This window comes from Pistacia vera, unplaced genomic scaffold (assembly GCF_008641045.1).
Source record: "Pistacia vera cultivar Batoury unplaced genomic scaffold, PisVer_v2 Contig105, whole genome shotgun sequence".
NCBI classification, from domain to species: Eukaryota; Viridiplantae; Streptophyta; class Magnoliopsida; order Sapindales; family Anacardiaceae; genus Pistacia; species Pistacia vera.
The window spans coordinates 167,613-173,641 of record NW_022195082.1 but is presented as its reverse complement, the minus strand read 5'-3'; positions in this window follow the sequence as shown (position 1 = coordinate 173,641).

Sequence of the window (6,029 nt, the reverse complement as noted above, 5' to 3'; positions counted from 1 at the left end):
AATTCCCATTCAGAAAGGCAGTTTTCACATCTATTTGATGAAGCTCCATATCATAATGGGCTACCATTGACATAATAATTCTAAACGAGTCCTTTGAGGAAACTGGCAAAAAAGTCTCGTTGTAATCAACAATATCTTTCTGAGCAAAATCTTTGGCAACAAATCTGGCCTTATATTGTTCAATATTGTCATTGGAGTCGCGTTTGGTCTTAAAGACCCATTTACACCTGACTGTTCTACAACCTCCAGGCAATATTACTAGATCCTAGACTTCATTGTATTCTATTGTTTTTAACTCTTCTTTCATTGCGTCTAACTGCTTTGCAGAATTATCACTTTGAAGGGCTTGTGAAAATGAAATTGGATATGCTTCCAAACCTAAGTCAAATTTTGACTCTTGAAGGTAAACCACATAATCATTAGCAATGGTAGATCTCATTTGTCTTTGAGATCTTCTTAATGTCACTTCTTGTTGTTCATTTACTACTTCATGTGGTTCATCAATTACAAGTTCATTGACTGTTACATTGTTAGGAAATGTTTTCTCAATTATTTGTTGTTCTTGATTGTTATCAGAACATCTGACAACTACAGGAACCACAACCTTAATAGAAGTCATAAGTGCAGGAACCTGTACCCTGACTTTTTTAATATCCACTTTATGTGGTTCAACACTCCCACCAGTTTCACCATTCTCAATGGACCTTGCATTTCCAGTTTCAACTATTCTCATACTATGGTTAGGATAGTAAAAACGATACCCTTTAGATTTTTCTGGATAACCAATAAAAAATCCACCGATCGTTCTTGAATCCAGTTTCTTTTCATGTGGATTATAGATCTTGACTTCTGTCGGGCAACCCTAAACATGCAGGTGCCTCAAACTGGGTTTCCTTCATGTCCATAATTCAAAATGAGTCTTTGGAACTACCTTACTAGGAACCCTATTTAATAAGTATATGCATATATCCACAGTGACGAGGGTAATGAGGAGTTACTCAACATACTCCTAACCATATCCATTAATGTATGATTACGCTTTTCTACAACACCATTTTGTTGCGACGTCCCTGGAATTGTGTATTGAGCACATATGCCTCGACTTTCTAGGAATTTAGCAAATGGACATGAACATTGACCAGATTCACTGTATCTACCATAATATTCACCACCTCTATCTGGTCGTACTACTGTCACCTTTCTATCTAATTGCCTCTCAACTTTAGTAATGAATGCCTCTAGGATGTTAACAGATTGAGATTTCTCACGCAATAAATAGACATATTCATAACGTAAAAAGTCATCTGTAAAAGTGATAAAATAACTTTCCCCGCTAAAAGGTTGTACATAGAACGGACCACATATATATGTGTGTATTAGTTCAAGGAGTCATGTGCTTCCAGTGGCTGCTTTCTTAACTATGGATGTGGTTTGTTTTCCCTTAATGCAATCCACACAAATGCCAAGATCAATAAAGTCCAAAACAGGTAAAACTTTATTCTTTACTAATCTTTGCATTCTTTATTTTGATATATGGCCTAAACGTTTATGCCATAAATAAGCAGATTTCTCATCCACAAAAGCACATTTTGTTCCTATACTATGATGCAGGGTCAATAATATCTCAGCAAATAAACTATCAACATGTAATTTATACAATCCATCACAAAACGCACAAGAACCAATTAAACAATTATGTTTGAATAAACTGAAACATCCATTCATGAATTTAAAAGAATATCCTTCTAAATCAAGTTTAGATATAGATATTAAATTACAGGATAACTTGGGTACATAAAGAGTATTAAACAAATCTAAATGATGTCTAGTACTTAAAATTAAACGATAGGTTCCAATAGCTTCAACTTTGCTTTGACCCGATTTCCCATGTATACAAATATTTCATTGTCGTTTGTGGTTTGGGCCATAAGGAACCCCTGCATAGTATTATAAACATGAGTGGTACATCCAGAAGCAATCCACCAAGTATTATAAGAAACTTCTGATAAATATGATTCAAAATATACAAAAGCACTAGGCTTATTGTTAGAGTCATGAAAGTAACTTTATTTTGGTGATAAAAATACCCCAAGTGTGATTAAACTGAAGTATATTGAGACAATTAAAGAATTTATGAATTTATTCACGAAAATCGCTTCATAATATTTTTCTTATGAATTTAACATGTTTGGAATGATTTTGGAAAGGATATGAGTTGATATTAGGTTGTGGTTTATGGATTAGGGGTGATTTTGTCTCATTTATGATGTTTAGGGGGTAAACTGTCATATTTATAAGGGATAATTTTGTCATGTTTCAATTATGTAGGGACCAAAGTGATATTTTCCATTTTATTCTATAAAAGAAAATGAAAGGTTGCGTTTTCCAGGAGGCATTGTTCATCCATTTTCCGGGGATGCTTCATCTTCCTTTTCGACGACCTCCGACGATGGTTCGTCTCCCTAGTGCATAAATCTTCATCGTCCCGGATCACCACTGTGAAAAACATCATTGCTGTTGTGACGCTTCATCTTCCCACCGCGACTTTTCGCATTCCAGCCAAGATTTCACCGTTTTCCAGTGATGGTTGGGCTCTCCAGGACTTGATCTTCCTTCCTCACGGCTGGATCTACCCATTCCGAGCTTCAGCCGCCGCGAAAACCGTCGGAATCCGCCATCTAGCCGCCGTGCCTCTTCATCTTCCACCCAAATCTTGCTCATTTCCGGCGACCTTTCACCTCCCCAAGACCTGATTTGAACTCCCCATCACCAGAGCTTTCTATCGGTACCTTCGGATCCCATTTCCGTCACCATTTTCTGAAAGACCCGCTAGAAAATTAACGTTTTTCGACGAGTGCAACTGTTCGTATTCCGGGCTATCCATTGGTCGTTTTCGCCCCTTCTTCACATCATATCACTTCGGTTACCTCTTTTCCGCCATGATCAGCTTCGTTTCCACCGTTTCGGCCTCCGTCATCACCACCATGACCGGTTGTCTGTTACGGCATAGGCACGATCAAGATTGACTCCACGGCTCTGCTCATCAGCTCTCGACTAGTTGGATGAGCCCAATTATAGGACATTTGGTAGTATTGTGCTTCGGATTATATTTGTTTTCGTTTCATGTTTGATTTCAATACTTTAATATGGTTTGAGCATAATCTGTGATGAATATTGTTGTCCATTGTGATTTAATGTTTTCATAGAACTCGCTGAATGATAAATGTTGGTTTGAAATAATTAAATGATGAATATTGCTTTTCATTACTTCGCATCGATTGTAATTGAGTTGTGTTTGGATTTAATTTCATTTCTATTGTTGTTGCGTTTATTGTGAAGTTGGTTGTTTGGAAGATACGTGTTGACAAATTGTATTTGTTAATCGCGTACCAACTAGTGGTATTATCTTGTAGCATTTATCGGCATTTAATGATAGTCTTTAACCAATCGAACTTGAGTGATCGGGTGAGACAGGATAGATTATACCTAGAGTACTGGCAAACTATTTCATTGATTTACCTTGCCTTGTAGGTTTAGGGGATCGTAGAGGGTGGAGGAGAATTGTGTGAGTTGGTCTCGTGTCGAACCAAAACCATAACGGCAACGTTTTTATTATAAAGTCTTTATTAGTTTTAATTTCACTTTTTTATTATTTGCATTTAGTTTGTTTAGTTTCATTAATCAATTGCCAATTTCATTTCCGCTACTCAAAATACATTAGGTTGTTAGTCTTGCTCCCTGTGGATTCGACCCTGCTTACCGCTAACTACGATATTTAGGGTTTAATTTTGTGACTGTGATGACCGGTTCGACAAAATTTTGGCGCCGTTGCCGGGGAGCAACGTGCTTTTGACTTTGTGTGTTTGGGTAGTCATTAGTTTTTATTCTAGGTTTATTTTAGTCTTTGTTTTTGTTTGTGTTATTTTCTTTGTAGTGATTACTTTGTTTGGGTGAATTGTTTAATTTTTATGTTCCATTTAGTTTGTCTCTTTGCATTTTTAGTTAATTATTTTCTTTTTAGGTTGTTTGCGTAATTTCATTTTTTCTTTGCTTTATTTTATTTTCATTGGAATAGTTTCATTTGTGTTTGTTTTTGTTTTACAGGAAAATTGCAATTGGGAAAATGCTTCAACGTGTCGTGAGCAGTAAAGATCTTGCACGACCTGATTGTGAAATTCTCTTAACCTTTGATTTTTTTTATTCCTAGATTTAATTTTTGTTCTTAGTATTAAATTCTTTTAGGTTGCATTGATAACTTTAGTTTTGATTAAGCATATTTGTTGGGTATAGTTTTGTTAGATTTTAGATTTGTTTTAGTTTTGTTTTGTGTGCTTATTAAAATTTGTTTCTTAGGATTTGCATTTAGTTAATTTTCTTTGAGATTGTTGTTGCATTGCTTGTTGAGCCTTTTGTGTGTTTGATTGATGAATGCAAACTAAAAGGTCTTGTAACGAAGAGTTATTACCTTTAAATCTTGAAATTGAACGCACATGTAAGAGGAATAGAAAACAAGCACGTAGGATGGCTGACCAAGATGAACCCGCACATGTGCCCCTTAGCCAACATTTCGCACCCACCACCTACACTTCAGCCTCATGTATCCATATCCCCAATGTCCAGACATAACACTATGAGATCAACACTAGTGTCATCCAATTGCTGCCAATTTATTATGGGAATTTAAATGAGTCATACAAACACTTAGATGAATTTTTAGAGGTTTGCTCCACAGTTAGACTTCAACAAGTGAATGAAGATGTCGTGCGCTTAATTTTATTCCCATTCTCACTTACGGATCAAGCCAAACAGTGGCTTAATTCTTTGGCAGCAGGGTCCATTATCTCTTGGGCCCAAATGCAACAAGGATTCCTAAAAAAGTATTATCCCATTGGTAAAACCAAAAGCATAAGAAGAGCCATTACTAGTTTCGCTCAACTTGATGGCGAGGAATTTTATGAGAGTTGGGAACGTTTGAAGGAAATGCTTAGGAAGTGTCCCCATCACGCAGTCCCTAGGTGGCAATTAGTTTGTAGTTTTTATGACGGACTAACCAAGAGGCATAGGAATATGGTAGACGCCTCTTGTGGAGGAATATTTATGCATAAGTACGAGAATGAGTTATGGCAACTCTTCAAGACCTTAAGTGAAAATTCAATGCACCACATTTCTGCGTCTAGAATGCCTATTTTAGGGTAGCCATCCAAGAAGGGTGGCATGTATGAGGTGTCACGGTTAGATGACATTAGTTCTAAGTTAGAGGTGTTGGCCCACCGATTTGCCCAGTTTGTATCTATACAAGGGCAACCCTCTATACAATCATCTCAGAAAAGGGCGAACCAGGATGTTTTTGCCATGCACTCCACTCTTGACCATCCAATTGAGATACTCGCCCCTGACCCTTTTGAAGAGAAAGTGCAGGTTGCACAAAGCTTCCAGAGATGGAGCGATCCGTACTCGAACACGTACAATCCTAGGTGGCGTAATCACCCTAATTTTTCATGGAAGCCACAACCACCTTAGAATGTCCCCAATAATATGTCATACAAGAACAATCCTTCCAATCAATAAGGCAATTATAGGGAGCAACCTTCAATCCAACCTAGGATCCCACCTCTCGTTCAATAGCCTACTCCGGTGCCGAGTTCACTAGAATCAATGATGGCTCAAATGCTCTAAACCATGCAAGAACAAAAAGCCGACATGAATGCTAGGTTCCAGGATTTAGAGCAGAATACCCAACTTCTACATTCCCATTCCCAATCCATTAGTAAGCTAGAGACCCAGATTGGTCAAATAGCCGAAACAGTCAATAGGAGGGAACAATGCCAATTGCCTAGTCAAGTCATAAGTAACCCTAGTGGTTCTTCTCAGCAGAAAGGGTTTTTCGAACAAGCTAAGGCCGTGATGACTCTTCAGAGCGGTCGAGAGCTAATTAAGCTTGAGAGGGAAGTAAAAGTCCAGGGTAGAGAAGAGGAAAGTCTAGGTAGGGACCAAGCCAAAGAGAGCGAGAGTGAGCCACTTGTAGAGTC